Source organism: Triticum urartu, chromosome 2A (genome assembly GCF_056163025.1).
Source record: "Triticum urartu cultivar PI428250 chromosome 2A, HENAU_Tu73, whole genome shotgun sequence".
Lineage (NCBI taxonomy): Eukaryota > Viridiplantae > Streptophyta > Magnoliopsida > Poales > Poaceae > Triticum > Triticum urartu.
In genome coordinates, this window is record NC_141874.1 from 520,201,225 (window position 1) to 520,217,714 (window position 16,490).

The 16,490-nt window shown below is 45.4% G+C and overlaps 2 long non-coding RNA genes across 2 annotated transcripts; both read left to right on the forward strand.

Moving 5' to 3' along the window:
- Positions 1–2,845: 2,845 nt before the first annotated feature.
- On the forward strand, positions 2,846–5,229 carry LOC147985712 (uncharacterized). Its single transcript, XR_015615141.1, has 3 exons — positions 2,846–2,985; positions 4,170–4,241; positions 4,944–5,229. It is a non-coding gene; the product is annotated as an uncharacterized LOC147985712 (long non-coding RNA).
- Positions 5,230–10,932: 5,703 nt separating this feature from the next.
- LOC147985713 (uncharacterized) lies at positions 10,933–14,067 on the forward strand. Its single transcript, XR_015615142.1, has 3 exons — positions 10,933–11,147; positions 12,359–12,430; positions 13,739–14,067. It is a non-coding gene; the product is annotated as an uncharacterized LOC147985713 (long non-coding RNA).
- Positions 14,068–16,490: the final 2,423 nt, after the last annotated feature.

Below are 16,490 nucleotides of genomic sequence, written 5' to 3' on the forward strand. Positions count from 1 at the left end.
TATGCAATCCATAAGTGGCTCTCATAATAGATTCATAAGGTAATTTATTTTTCTTTCTAGGAAAGTATTCCATGCCTTTCCTTAATGGAAATTGGAATCTAATATTCCCTTCTTTCATATCAATAGTTGTACCAATCGTTCTAAGGAAAGGCCTACCAAGAATAATAGGACATGTAGGATTGCAATATATATCAAGAACAATGAAATCTACGGGCAAATAATTCCTATTTGCAACAATAATAACATCATTAATTCTTCCCATAGGTTTCTTAATAGTGGAATCTGCGAGGTGCAAATTTAAAGAACAATCATCAAATTCACGGAAACCTAACACATCACGCAAAGTTTTTGGAATCGTGGAAACGCTAGCACCCAAATCACATAAAGCATAGCATTCATGATCTTTAATTTTAATTTTAATAGTGGGTTCCCACTCATCATAAAGTTTTCTAGGGAGAGAAACTTCCAATTCAAGCTTTTCTTCATAAGATTGCATTAAAGCATCAACGATATGTTTAGTAAAAGCTTTATTTTGATTATAAGCATGCAGAGAATTTAGCACGGATTGCAACAAGGAAATACAATCTATTAAAGAACAATTATCATAATTAAATTTCTTGAAATCCGAAGTAGTGGGTTCATTGCTATATAAAGTTTTGACCTCTCCAATCCCACTTTTACCAATTTTAGCATTAAGATCTAAAAACTCCGAATCATTGGGACGCCTTTTAACTAAAGTTGAATCATCTCCAGTCCCATCGTTATAAGATTCATATTGCAAAACAAAGATTTAATAGGGTCCACATCAATCACTTTTAGATCTTCATCCTTATTATCATGAAAACTAGAAGAACACGCTTTCACAAGGCAATCTTTTTCAGCACGCATCCTAGCGGTTTTCACTTTGCACTAATCAATGGAAATTCTCATAGCTTTGAGAGACTCATTGATATCATGCTTATGTGGAATAGATCTAAGTTTCAAAAAATCAACATCAAGAGAAATTCTATCCACGTTCCTAGCCAACTCATCAATCTTAGACAGTTTTTCTTCAATCAAAGCATTGAAACTCTTTTGCGAACTCATAAATTATTTAATATTAGATTCAAAATCAGAGGGCATATTATTATAATTTTCATAAGAATTGTTGTAGGAATTACCATAATTATTAGAGGAATTACTAGGAAGCGGCCTAGGGTTAAAATTACCTCTATATGCGTTATTACCAAAATTGTTCCTACCAACAAAATTCACATCCATAGATTCATTATTATTCTCAATCAAAGTAGACAAAGGCATATCATTAGGATCAGAAGAAACACTCTTATTAGCAAACAATTTCATAAGTTCATCCATCTTTCCACTCAAAACATTGATTTCTTCTATTGCATGCACCTTTTTACTAGTAGATCTTTTAGTGTGCCATTGAGAATAATTAACCATAATATTATCTAGGAGTTTAGTAGCTTCTCCTAAAGTCACTTTCATAAAAGTGCCTCCCGCGGCCGAATCTAAAATATTTCTAGAAGCAAAATTCAATCCGGCATAATTTTTTTTGTATAATCATCCAAAGATTCAAACCATGTGTAGGGCGATTACGTATCATTAATTTCATCCTGTCCCAAGCATGTGCAACATGTTCATGATCAAGTTGCTTAAAATTCATAATATCGTTTCTAAGAGAGATGATCTTAGCGGGAGGAAAATACTTAGAGATAAAAGCATATTTGCACTTATTCCATGAATCGATACTATTTTTAGGCAAAGACGAAAACCAAGTTTTGGCACGATCTCTAAGAGAAAATGGGAATAGCTTCAATTTAACAATATCATTATCCACATCTTTCTTCTTTTGCATATCACACAAATCAACAAAGCTGTTTAGATGGGTAGCGGCATCTTCACTAGGAAGGCCGGAAAACGGATCTTTCATGACAAGATTCAGCAAAGCAGTATTAATTTCACAAGATTCATCATCGGTAAGAGGAGTAATCGGAGTGCTAATAAAATCATTATTGTTGGTATTACAAAAGTCACACAATTTAGTATTATCTTGAGCCATCGTGACAAACAATCCAACACACAAGAACACAAGAAGCAAGCGAAAAGAGACGAACTAGAAAATAGAAGGGGAACGAAAAAAGAGGGCGAATAAAACGGCAAGAGTGAAGTGGGGGAGAGGAAAACGAGAGACAAATAAAAAATAATGTAATGCGAGGGATAAGAGTTTTGTGATGCCCGAATAATCAAGCTACAGTAACCACACACTAATGGTGCCAGGTCATCGTATTTAAAAATTTGCTAACCCTCAATTGCTTAAAGCTAAGTTTAAATTCAAATTCAAATAATAGGTCAGATTATAATTTATTAAATCAGTAGATTAAAAATGTTCCAACGGTTGTAAATAATCACTAACTAATTAAAAATTGTCAACCAACATTATGGGGAATGTTTATATGCCTCTACGATAATTAAGCAGGAGCAAACAACATTTGAATTTACTTTTTAAAGATAAACAAATATTTATCCTTTCCAAAATGATTTGAAACTTTGTGTGCAACTCCATTATATGAACCAATATTTATGTGCCAAATTTTGTATTCAATAAAATTCATTTGTTAGCTGGAGCTAAATACAAAAAAAAAAGAATACCCCCCTCACCGTTGGGCCCCAACCCAGCTAATCAGTTGGCCGGCCCAGCCGGCCACCCCGCTCGCCTGCCCTACTAAGGCCCCACTGCCACCACCGCGACCTAACCCGTTCCTCACGACCCCCACTTTCCCCCCTCGTTCCCCTCCTCCCGATCTGGATCGAGACGGGGCGAACCGCCCCGACCCCATCTCCCCCCCGACCCGCCGGCCATGGAGGTCCCGTGCGCCTGCAACTTCACCTCCAGCCGGCCGCCGCCTCACGTCGCCCTCCTCATCTTCGCCTCACCTCATCGTCGGACCACCCCGAGCCCGCTGACCTGCCGGACCGGCCCATGTGAGCACGCCTCCCCCTCTGTGTCCACACGCTAACTGCAACCGTCGCCGGCGCCGCGGTCACCACGCCACTCCCCGCTCCGCACGCACGCGCTCACGCGCCCGACTTTCCCCTGCCCGCGTGCCCGTCTGTGGCCTCGCTACCGCCACTTGCTGCCACCGCTCCGCACGCGCTTGCCCACCTGCGCCTTGCCGCGGCCCGTGCCTTGCGCTGGTCGCCGCTCGCCTAGGTCGCGTCCAGGGCGCCTCCCCCCCGCAGCTACTCACCCGCTTCCGCGCCCCCCTGCTGCGCTGCGCCGCCTGCTACCTTCGCCTCTGCCGCCGCCGCTACTGCTGCTCCGCGTGCTGCCGTCTCTGCTATGGCCCCGCTGCCGCGCGTCGGCCGCCTCGGCTCCGTCCGGCGCGCCCGCCCCAGGCCTCCATGCCGCCTGCCCTGCTCGCTCGCCGGCGGCGGCGCTGGCCAAGTCCAGCCGCGGCTGGCAAGAGCCACCACCGAGCCCGATTAGTTTAGGGCCTAATCCCCCCTTCCCCACTAATCTGCTGCTGACCACCGAGACCCACCACTACTAAAACTAATTAAATCAATCTGTTAAAAATAAAGTGACCCAATGACAGGTAGACCCCACCTCTAAATATCTTTTTTTAAAGAATGTGTTAAAACTGTAGGTATGACACCTGGGCCCCACTGGCCCTCTTTGACCAGTCAACTAGGACTGTTGACTCAGCAGTCAACAGGTCCCACCTGTCATAGACATCCACACACTCCTGGGTACACTTACGTGTACCCATAGCAGTTCTGTATTTAATATTTTCGAATTAAAAAGAATTCCATAAATTGCAGAACATTAATAAAACTTCAAAAATTAATTTAAAATAAACCTTATCTTGAATGAAAAAGTTTTATATATGAAAGTTGCTCAGAACAATGAGACGAATCCGAATACGCAGTCCGTTCGTCCGCCACACATCCCTAGCATAGCGAACGTGCAACAATACCCCTCTGATTCGTCTGTCCGAAAACGTCAAACACCAGGAATACTTTCCCGGATGTTTTCCCCCTTCGCCAGTAGCACCTACTACTACGTTAGGTCACCTCTAGCACCACGTAATGCCATGTTACACTTTGTGATGCTTTGACTGCTTTGTTATTTATTGTGTTCCCCCTCCTTTACTTCTTTCCGATAGACCTCGGGACTGCCGGCGAACCCCAGTTCGGCTACGATGTTGATGACCCCTCCTTCTTGCCAGAGCAACCAGGCAAGCCCCCCTTTTGATCACCAGATATCGCCTACTCTTCTCTATACTGCTTGCATTAGAGTAGTGTAGCATGTTACTGCTTTCCGTTAATACTATTCTGATGCATAGCCATAGGATTTAGACCGGCGTGCTGACCTCTCTATTGTGCCTAGGTAGGGCTGCGACGTGTTGATCTCCCGAGGCCGGGCATGACCCAGAAAAGTGTGTCCGGACAAAGGGGATCGAGCGTGTTGGGAAATGTGGTGCACCCCTGCAGGGAAGTTGATCTATTTGAATAGCCGTGTTCCTCGGTAAAAGGACGACCCGGAGTTGTACCTTGACCTTATGACAACTAGAACTGGCTATTTAATAAAACACACCCTTCCAAGTGCCAGATACAACCGGTGGTCGCTCTCTCACAGGGCAACGAGGGGAGGATCATCGGTTAGGATTATGCTATGCGATGTTACTTGGTGAACTTACCATCTACTCTCTTCACATTCTGCAAGATGGAGGTTACCAGAAGCGTAGTCTTTGAAAGGACTAGCTATCCCCCTCTTATTCCGGCATTCTGCAGTTCAGTCCACATATGATACCCTTAATCCATTTGATACCAATGCATACATATGTAGTATAGCTCCTTGCTTGCGAGTACTTTGGATGAGTACTCACGGTTGCTTTGCTCCCTCTTTTCCCCTTTCTATACCCGATTGCTGCGACCAGACGTTGGAGCCCAGGAGCCAGACACCACCGTCGACGACGACTCCTACTACACCGGAGGTGCCTACTACTACGTGCAACCCGCTGACGACGACCAAGAGTAGTTAGGAGGATCCCAGGCAGGAGGCATGCGCCTCTTTCGATCTGTATCCCAGTTTGTGCTAGCCTTCTTAAGGCAAACTTGTTTAACTTATGTCTGTACTCAGATATTGTTGCTTCCGCTGACTCGTCTATGATCGAGCTCTTGTATTCGAGCCCTCGAGGCCCCTGGCTTGTAATATGATGCTTGTATGACTTGTTTTAATTGTAGAGTTGTGTTGTGATATCTTCCCGTGAGTCCCTGATCTTGATCGTACACGTTTGCATGTATGATTAGTGTACGGTCAAAATCAGGGGCGTCACAAGTTGGTATCAGAGCCGACTGCCTGTAGGAATCTCCCTTCCACACTCCTTGGCCGAAGTTGAGTCTAGTCGATGAAAACTATTTTACTAACATGGCTGTGCGGCCCATGGGCCCACGTCGCCATTGGGTGGTATTAGGATCTTTTATTCCTCGTCTATACTCTGGGACTCTGATCTCTCTTCTATTCGAGTTAAAATGGTTTTACTAAATCTAACATTAGGGTCTCGTGATCACATCCACCCGGAGTTTCCCTTATTATAGCTGATCGCCTGCTGCACCAGAAGATTCCGAAGATAATCTTTGATGTTCTCTCGAGACACTTGTGCCCACCGCCTTTGCAAGTTCCCTACCACTGTTATATCCTTATGGATAACTACCTACAATTGCCATTTTCAATCCCATTGATCTTGTTATTACAAGATATCTTGGAAATTCTGTCTATTGTTCCGAGAATACTTTGTGCCTACTGCCTTGCAGTTCTTTGCCACCTGAATACCCCTACGGATAATTTCTGGCACTTATCGAGTATCCGCTCATCCCCAGTTGATTCTTGTATTTCACAAAAGTCTTTGAAATACCATTCGATCTCCGAAAATCCTCAACCACCTATTGCTCTTGAAATTCTTGCTTGCTTGCATTATGATTAACCTCATAAGTCTGGTAATCTTATTGGCGTCCTTAGTCATTATCAGTTGGAGTATGTTGAATCAATATGTTGCGAATGCTCGAAATCCTTAAATCAGATCCTGCATTTCGTCCTTCCGGCTCAGACGTCATTTTAAACATGAGCTGGATCTCGACCAATCAAATTGCCCTTGATTGTACCCCTAAGACTATTCAACCTATCCATCCTTGATCGGAGCGTCTACTTCTGATCCTTCAATTTGGATTCATAATTCCTTTGCATTTATGCTTCGAATTATTCAGATGATTCTATAACCTGATGCATTTGCATTCTTTCCTTTTCTGGTTGAGTACCAATACTCACATCAGATCCTTTGTGGACCGTCAAGTCCTTTGTTGGATTATTATCCGACAGTGTCCTTCATATTCAAATAACCTTGTGAGCCTTTCCACGGATATATAAAGCCTTTGGTAAATTGTACCCTCTGTTTTCTCAACCATGCTCTGTTTTCGAGCTGGTGGTATTTACTATTGAAGCTTGTGGTATATGTTTCCATGATACCCTGATGGGTTGAACCTATGCCTTCCTTAATATGTGTGAACTCGAAAGTTTTTACGAGCCATACACTTCTGGTATTTTGCCAGATAAAATTTCAACACTACAACTTCCTCGAAAGTGAGAAGTGAATGAAAGGTTATGCATTGGAGAAGTGGGAGTCGACCTTGAACTTTGTGTTCATGCCCATGGACACGATGTAGATCTTATCATTAAAGCTTCTCTTAAATTAATTATTCCCTTGGTATAAGTCATCTTATATCTGGGATCTGGCCTTTTGCAATCCGACCACGTTCTCCTTTAACTACCATTTCTCGTGCAAGTTTAAGCACTTCTCTTCTGCAGAGTAATACCCCAGTCCAACCTCTACTTTGATTTGTCGTCGAGTATTACCCCCCTGGTAGCTCGAGATTATCACGGAACTGCATAACTTCTTATGAGTTCTTCTTCAAGTATCATTTCTCACTGATTCCAAAATTTTCCCCGGGTTCTGAGTTGTTAGACACTCAAGGACACCGATAGTGAATCGAGTCTGTACTCCGATTCAATAACCATAAGTAATTTTCATTGCTTACGAGTTAATAATCCTTCAAGTCATTCCTAGCCCGGTTGGCTATATCATTATCATGCTAAATTTTAACTGTGCTACTTGGTCCTTCTTCTCGGAGCAAAATTTTCAAAGATGACCTAATCTTACGTCGATCTTCCTTGTCATATCATTTCTACTGGAACAACAAACTTGATTTCGAGTTTGTGGCGTACCCTTGGTTCCCATAACCTTTCGCTGCATCATCATTTGACTTGATGTCATCGCCGACCGAATTACATCTTCATGAAACCTCTCGACAAATGTGTCGTGGTCATCATCAACATCCTGAGCTCTTCCAAGATATATATCGAATTCTTGATGAGAAATACCATCCTCGCCCCTCAATGGTTTGTGTTTCACCGACCACTTTATTGCCTTCCGCTCAACACAAACGTATTCGTGTTTTCTGTTATACCTTGAGATCCTTGCTATCCTGCATTTGGTCTTCTTTACCTTGGAATATTACCACCTTTTATGTCAAGAATGTCGTGATAATTTTACCACCTCTTGAGAATTCTTGATATAGTAATATCTCTCACCTTTTGCGTTCATTTCTTGGTCTCCGTGTTGTTTCTAACCGGAATACCGACAAAAGGTCTGTGATGTGTAAATTCTAAACTTCTAGCAACCCTATTGCTTTGAAGTTATTGGTCTATAGTTTCATTCTGAGTCTATTGCTTATTGAATCATCATTCGAACATTGATCGTGCTACCTAGTCCAGATTCCTGGGTGCACCCTTCTATCATTGTTCAGTTGTGCATGTTTCCCTCGAGCATACATCATTATATCATTTGGTCCGACAAATGATATTTCCTTGTTCACATAATTGTGGAAATCCATCCTTTGGAAATGTCGATGATTTGTTGCTGAGCCTATCAGCCACCTCCTCATCCTCTCCTTGGTTTACTGATGAACTCTTGTTTCAGATCTCATTTCCATAGATCATTTCTGTGAATCTCGCAATGTCATCTCGTCAAATTGTGTTGCACCTTTTCTTCTCAGGCATCCTGAGTCTGAGGTATCATGACACCAATCAAATCTAAAACTCGGTCAGATATGATGGTTGCAATATTTTTCCAAGAGTCATAACATTGGTCCTTATATGACCCGGTAAGGTGATGTAATGCCTAGCACACCTGGCCGGAGAACCTATTGTTATAGTTTCCTATTTAGCAAGGTTAACCATTCTTCCATGAGGAAATCGTAAGACTTATTCTATATGTTTTTCCTGATGAATCCTTTGTGTATCCAAGTTCGACCTTCGCTTGAAGACCATGTCAATGCTATCTCGAAGCATGTCTATGGTATTCCGATTTTCAACAAGAACATTGAAGCTAATGCTAAATGTTTCCTGCTCAATTATCCAAACATCGTTGTATGGGTAATATCATGAGCTTCCTCCCCCCTTACTTAAGTGCTTTTCTACATTATATCCTGCCATGGATATCATGCTCCGCTTGTCCTCACAAAGAATATACCCTTGAAATATGTTTTTAAACACATTTTCCTTTCCATTGTTTTGTTTAATCTGATAATCATATTTTCCTTTCCATTGGTTGGTTTAACGTTTCTTGTGATCTATATGACCTAAGCAGTAATATTCTCCTGCTTATGTAAACACCTCGGTGTATAATTCTGTCAGCAAGACCTTGTTACTATTGTTGATGACATTCTGGTAGCCACCGATGGATGAGAACTTTGCCTATTGGTCCGCCTCATTTCAACGAGCAGGAAGAAGGTTCTCTTCGTCCCTCGCCCTTGGTACCGAGGTTGTTACCGACATAACTAACAGGCTATCTTCTGACATGCCTTGCTTACATGATCGTGCAAGACGTCACCACTCTTCCTACTTTTAACCCACATGGTGGGCCCATAACCCACAGTTCCACAGGATCGAAACCTGACTCTCCTGTACATCCCTGCTTCAAAGTTATCCCTTGTGCTTGGCTTCGTAGGTAATTCGCGAGCCACCTTCCTACTGCTCTATTCTGGTACCAGACGCAATGCTTACTCTCGCCGCCCTGAACCCCTTTCTCACTCTGGTTCAGACTTTGAGCGGCTATCTATCCGCTTGGACCCTCTCATTGTACCTTCGTATTGTACTCTCGATGTATTTTATATGTTCAACTCGAGAGATAATCTTATGCTCATTCATGGTTAACTCCAGATTGTTTCCCTCGTAAGCATGCTGTCGTAGCCGAGCTTCCCCTTACCTATTCGTAAGTACGTTGGAGTTCCCGAAGAAAAGGATGATGACTTCCTCATGATGACCTGAAGCAGAGGAATGAAGGCGTCGATGTAAAGGATCGACCTCTCCATGAAGAACAACCAAGACCGAGAAGACTCGATATAATTTCGTAGCCACATCTTTCCCTTACTCCCCTCTTAAATCTCGGGACGAGATTTCTTGTAGTGGAGGAGAATTGTGACGCCCGGATAATCAAGCTACAGTAACCACACACTAATGGTGCCAGGTCATCGTATTTAAAAATTTGCTAAACCTCAATTGCTTAAAACTAGGTTTAAATTCAAATTCAAATAACAGGTCAGATTATAATTTATTAAATCAGTAGATTAAAAATGTTCCAACGGTTGTAAATAATCACTAACTAATTAAAAATCGTCAACCAACATTATGGGGAATGTTTATAAGCCTCTACGATAATTAAGCAGGACCAAACAACATTTGAAATAACTTTTTAAAGATAAACAAATATTTATCCTTTCCAAAACGATTTGAAACTTGGGATAATTAGATTTATGCCCCTAGTTGTGTCCCACTCGTCTGTTTTACCCCTAATTCCCAAAAGTCACCGGTTCTGTCCAAGTCACTTTGATCCTCTTATGCTTTTGCCCTTTGACCGTTTGACCGTCAGTTTGAAAACTTCATAACTAATTCATACAAAATCAAAAAAAATGCAAATAAGATACCAAAATGTTCAGAAAAACATCACCTATATGTCAGTGTCATTTGCATTCATGAAAAAAGTGTTGGAAAGTGCACATCCGAGTTTTAGCTCTTTTGATACCACCATGAATAGTAAACTCTAAAAAAATTCAAAAAATTCAAAAAAATATGGTGGCAAAGAACGACAAGTGTTCTAGTGCTTGCCAAGTTTCATTAGGGAACGACATTCGTGGAAGTCGTGGCCGAAAAAAATCTATTTTGGAGTGCTGATTTTTTTTTGCCGCGGCACCCACGAATGTTATTCCCTGATGAAACTTGGCAGACACTTAAAACATTTGTCATTCTTTGCCACCAAATTATTTTTGAATTTTTTTGAACTTTTTTAGATTTTACTATTCATGGTGGTAGCATAAGATTTAAAACTCATATGGGCACTTTCCAACACTTTTTCATGGATGCAAATGACACTGACATATCGGTGATGTTTTTTTGAACATTTTGGTATCTTATTTGCATTTTTCTAATTTGGTATGAATTAGTTATGAAGTTTTCAAACTGACGGTCAAATGGTCAAAGGGCAAAAGCATAAGAGGAGCAAAGTGATTTCGACAGAACCGGTGACTTTTGGGAATTAGGGGTAAAACAGACGAGTGGGACACAACTAGGGGCATAAATCTAATTATCCCTTGAAACTTTGTGTGCAGCTCCATTATATGAACCAATATTTATGTGCCAAATTTTGTATTCAATAAAATTCATTTGTTAGCTGGAGCTAAATACAAAAAAAAGAATACCCCCCTCCCCGCTGGGCCCCAACCCAGCTAATCAGTTGGCCGGCCCAGCCGGCCACCCCGCTCGCCTGGCCTACTAAGGCCCCGCTGCCACCACCGCGACCTAACCCGTTCCCCACGACCCCCACTTTCCCCCCTCGTTCCCCTCCTCCCGATCTGGATCGAGACGGGGCGAACCGCCCCGACCCCATCTCCCCCCGACCCGCCGGCCATGGAGGTCCCGTGCGCCCGCAACTTCACCTCCAGCCGGCCGCCGCCTCACGTCGCCCTCCTCATCTCCGCCTCGCCTCATCGTCGGACCACCCAGAGCCCGCTGCCCTGCCCGACCGGCCCCTGTGAGCATGCCTCCCCCTCTCTGTCCACACGCTCACCGCAACCGTCGCCGGCGCCCCGGTCACCATGCCTCTCCCCTCCCCGCTCCGCACGCACGCGCTCACGCGCCCGACTGTCCCCTGCCCGCGTGCCCGTCCGTGGCCTCGCTACCGCCACCTGCCGCCACCGCTCCGCACGCGCTTGCCCATCTGCGCCTCGCCACAGCCCGTGCCTTGCGCTGGTCGCCGCTCGCCCTGGTCGCGTCTAGGGCACCCCCCCCCCCCCCCCCCCCCCCCCCGGAGCTGCTCGCCCGCTTCCGCGTCCCTCCTGCTGAGCTGCGTCGCCTGCTACCTTCGCCTCTGCCGCCGCCGCTACTGCTGCTCCGCGTGCTGCCATCTCTGCTATGGCCCCGCTGCCGCGCGCCGGCCGCCCCGACTCCGTCCGGCGCGCCCGCCCAGGCCTCCATGCCGCCTGCCCTGCTCGCTCGCCGGCGGCGGCGCTGGCCAAGTCCAGCCGTGGCTGGCAAGAGCCACCACCGAGCCCGATTAGTTTAGGGCCTAATCCCCCCTTCCCCACTAATCTGCTGCTAACCACCGAGACCCACCACTACTAAAACTAATTAAATCAATCTGTTAAAATAAAGTGACCCAATGACAGGTAGACCCCACCTCTAAATATCTTTTTTTACAGAATGTGTTAAAACTGTAGGTATGACACCTGGGCCCCACTGGCCCTCTTTGACCAGTCAACTAGGACTGTTGACTGTTGACTCAGCAGTCAACAGGTCCCACCTACCATAGACATCCACACACTCCTGGGTACACTTACGTGTACCCATAGAAGTTCTGTATTTAATATTTTCGAATTAAAAAGAATTCCAGAAATTGCAGAATATTAATAAAACTTCAAAAATTAATATAAAATAAACCTTATCTTGAATGAAAAAGTTTTATATATGAAAGTTGCTCAGAACGACGAGACGAATCCGAATACGCAGTCCGTTCGTCCGCCACACATCCCTAGCATAGCGAACATGCAACAATACCCCTTCGATTCGTTTGTCCGAAAACGTCAAACACCGGGAATACTTTCCCAGATGTTTTCCCCGTTCGCTAGTAGCACCTACTACTATGTTAGGTCACCTCTAGCACCGTGTAATGCCATGTTACACTTTGTGATGCTTTGACTGCTTTGTTATTTATTGTGTGCCCCCTCCGTTACTTCTTTCCGGTAGACCTCGAGACTGCCGACAAACCCCAGTTCGACTACGGTGTTGATGACCCCTCCTTCTTGCCAGAGCAACCAGGCAAGCCCCCCTTTTGATCACCAGACATCACCTACTCTTCTCTATACTGCTTGCATTAGAGTAGTGTAGCATGTTACTGCTTTCTGTTAATCCTATTCTGATGCATAGCCTGTCCTTGCTACTACTGTTGTTACATTTACCTGCTATCCTAATGCTTAGTATAGGATGCTAGTGTTCCATCAGTGGCCCTACATTATTGTCCGTCTGCCATGCTATACTACTGGGCCGTGATCACTTCGGGAGGTGATCATGGACATATGCTATATACTTTATACTGTACATTACTTATGATACTGTTCGGAGTTGGGGGCTGAAGGGGCATGTGGCTCCATCCCGGTAGAGGTGGGCCTGGGTTCCCGATGGCCCCCAACTGTTACTTTGAGGTGGAGCGACATGGCAGGTTGTGACCACCTAGGAGAGAGGTGGGCCTGGCCCTGGTCGACGTTCGCGGATACTTAACACGTTTAACGAGATCTTGGTATTTGATCTGAGTCTGGCCACTGGCCTATACGCACTAACCATCTACGCGGGGACAGTTATGGGCACTCGACGTCGTGGTATCAGCCGAAGCCTTCGTGACGTCAGCGACTGAGCGGCGCGCGCCGGGTTGTACCGCGTAACGCAACTTCCTTTGTAATGGAGGTTGCTAGGTCTGCTCACCGGCCGCGTTCGCAATGTGCAGGTGTGCAAAGGGCGATGGGCCCAGACCCTTGTGCCATAGGATTTAGACCGGCGTGCTGACCTCTCTATTGTGCCTAGGTAGGGCTGCGACGTGTTGATCTCCCGAGGCCGGGCATGACCCAGAAAAGTGTGTTCGGACAAAGGGGATCGAGCGTGTTGGGAAATGTGGTGCACCCCTGCAGGGAAGTTGATCTATTCGAATAGCCGTGTCCCTCGGTAAAAGGACGACCCGGAGTTGTACCTTGACCTTATGACAACTAGAACCGGATACTTAATAAAACACACCCTTCCAAGTGCCAGATACAACGGTGGTCGCTCTCTCACAGGGCGACGAGGGGAGGATCATCGGTTAGGATTATGCTATGCGATGTTACTTGGTGAACTTACCATCTACTCTCTTCACATTCTGCAAGATGGAGGTTACCAGAAGCGTAGTCTTCGAAAGGACTAGCTATCCCCCTCTTATTCCGGCATTCTGCAGTTCAGTCCACATATGATACCCTTAATCCATTTGATACCAATGCATACATATGTAGTATAGCTCCTTGCTTGCGAGTACTTTGGATGAGTACTCACGGTTGCTTTGCTCCCTCTTTTCCCCTTTCTATATCCGATTGCTGCGACCAGGCGTTGGATCCCAGGAGCCAGACGCCACCGTCAACGGCGACTCCTACTACACCGGAGGTGCCTACTACTACGTGCAGCCCGCTGACGACGACCAGGAGTAGTTAGGAGGATCCCAGGCAGGAGGCCTGCGCCTCTTTCGATATGTATCCCAGTTTGTGCTAGCCTTCTTAAGGCAAACTTGTTTAACTTATGTTTGTACTCAGATATTGTTGCTTCTGCTGACTCGTCTATGATCGAGCTCTTGTATTCGAGCCCTCGAGGCCCCTGGCTTGTAATATGATGCTTGTATTGTTGGGGAACGTAGCAGAAATTCAAAATTTTCCTACGTATCACCAAGATCTATCTATGGAGAAACCAGCAACGAGGGGAAGGAGAGTGCATCTACATACCCTTGTAGTTCGCTAAGCGGAAGCGTTCAAGTGAACGGGGTTGATGGAGTCGTACTCGTCGTGATTCAAATCACCGATGACCAAGTGCCGAACGCACGGCACCTCCGCGTTCAACACACGTACAGCCCGACGACGTCTCCCATGCCTTGATCCAGCAAGGAGAGAGGGAGAGGTTGAGGAAGACTCCATCCAGCAGCAGCACAACGGCGTGGTGGTGATGGAGGAGCGTGGCAATCCTGCAGGGCTTCGCCAAGCACCACAGAAGAGGAGGGAGAGAGAGATATGCAGGGCTGCACCAACAGGATCAAATCACGTGTGTTTTGGGGCAGCCCTAGGCCTCTATTTATATGGGGAAGGGGAGGGGCTGCGCCCCCTCTAGGGTTCCCACCCCTAGGGGGGCGGCAGCCCTAGATGGGGAGGCAAGGGGGCGGCCAAGAGGGGAGAGGGGAAGGAGGCGCCACTAGATGGGCCCTAAGGCCCATCCCCTTTAGGGTTTGCCCCCTTCCCACCTCTTAGGCGCCATGGGCCCTTGTGGGAGGCGCACCAGCCCACTAAGGGGCTGGTCCCTCACCACTCTTAGCCCACGCAAGCCTCCGGGGTTGGTGGCCCCACTTGGTGGACCCCCGGGACCCTCCCGGTGGTCCCGGTACGTTACCGATAAACCCCGAAACTCTTCCGGTGACCAAAACAGGACTTCTCATATATAAATCTTTACCTCCGGACCATTCCGGAACTCCTCGTGACGTCCGGGATCTCATCCGGGACTCCGAACAACATTTGGTTACCACATACAAACTTCCTTTATAACCCTAGCGTCATCAAACCTTAAGTGTGTAGACCCTACGGGTTCGGGAGACATGCAGACATGACCGAGACGTTCTCTGGTCAATAACCAACAGCGGGATCTGGATACCCATGATGGCTCCCACATGTTCCACGATGATCTCATCGGATGAACCACGATGTCAAGGACTTAATCAATCCCGTATACAATTCCCTTTGTCTGGCGGTATGTTACTTGCCCGAGATTCGATCGTCGGTATCCTTATACCTTGTTCAATCTCGTTACCGGCAAGTCTCTTTACTCGTTCCGCAACACATCATCCCGTGATCAACTCCTTGGTCACATTGCGCATATGATGATGTCCTACCGAGTGGGCCCAGAGATACCTCTCCGTTTACACGGAGTGACAAATCCCAGTCTCGATTCGTGCCAACCCAACAGACACTTTCAGAGATACCTGTAATGCACCTTTATAGTCACCCAGTTACGTTGTGACGTTTGATACACCCAAAGCATTCCTACGGTATCCGGGAGTTGCACAATCTCATGGTCTAAGGAAATGATACTTGACATTAGAAAAGCTATAGCATATGAACTACACGATCTAGTGCTATGCTTAGGATTGGGTCTTGTCCATCACATGATTCTCCTAATGATGTGATCCCGTTATCAATGACATCCAATGTCCATGGTCAGGAAACCGTAACCATCTATTGATCAACGAGCTAGTCAACTAGAGGCTTACTAGGGACATGGTGTTGTCTATGTATCCACACATGTATCTGAGTTTCCTATCAATACAATTATAGCATGGATAATAAACGATTATCATGAACAAGGAAATATAATAATAATCAATTTATTATTGCCTCTAGGGCATATTTCCAACAGTCTCCCACTTGCACTAGAGTCAATAATCTAGTTCACATCGCCATGTGATTAACACTCACAGGTCACATCACCATGTGACTACCACCCAAGAGTTTACTAGAGTCAGTAGTCTAGCTCACATCACTATGTGATTAACACTCAATGAGTTCTAGGTTTGATCATGTTGCTTGTGAGAGAGGTTTTAGTCAACGGGTCTGAACCTTTCAGATCCGTGTGTGCTTTACAAATCTCTATGTCATCTCCTAGATATAGCTACCACGCTCTATTTGGAGCTATTCCAAATAACTGTTCTACTTGGAGCAATTCTAAATTGTCGCTCCATTATATGCATCCGGTATCTCTACTCAGTGCTATCCGGATAGGTGTTAAGCTTGCATCGACGTAACCCTTTATGACGAACTCTTTTACCACCTCCATAATCGAGAAAATTCCTTAGTCCACTAGTTACTAAGGATAACTTTGACCGCTGTCCTGTGATCCATTCTTGGATCACACTTGTACCCCTTGACTGACTCATGGCAAGGCACACTTCAGGTGCGGTACACAGCGTAGCATACTGTAGAGCCTACGTTAAAAGCATAGGGGACGACCTTCATCCTTTCTCTTTATTCTGCCGTGGTCGAGCTTTAAGTCTTAACTTCATACCTTACAACTCAGGCAAGAACTCCTTCTTTGACTGATCCATCTT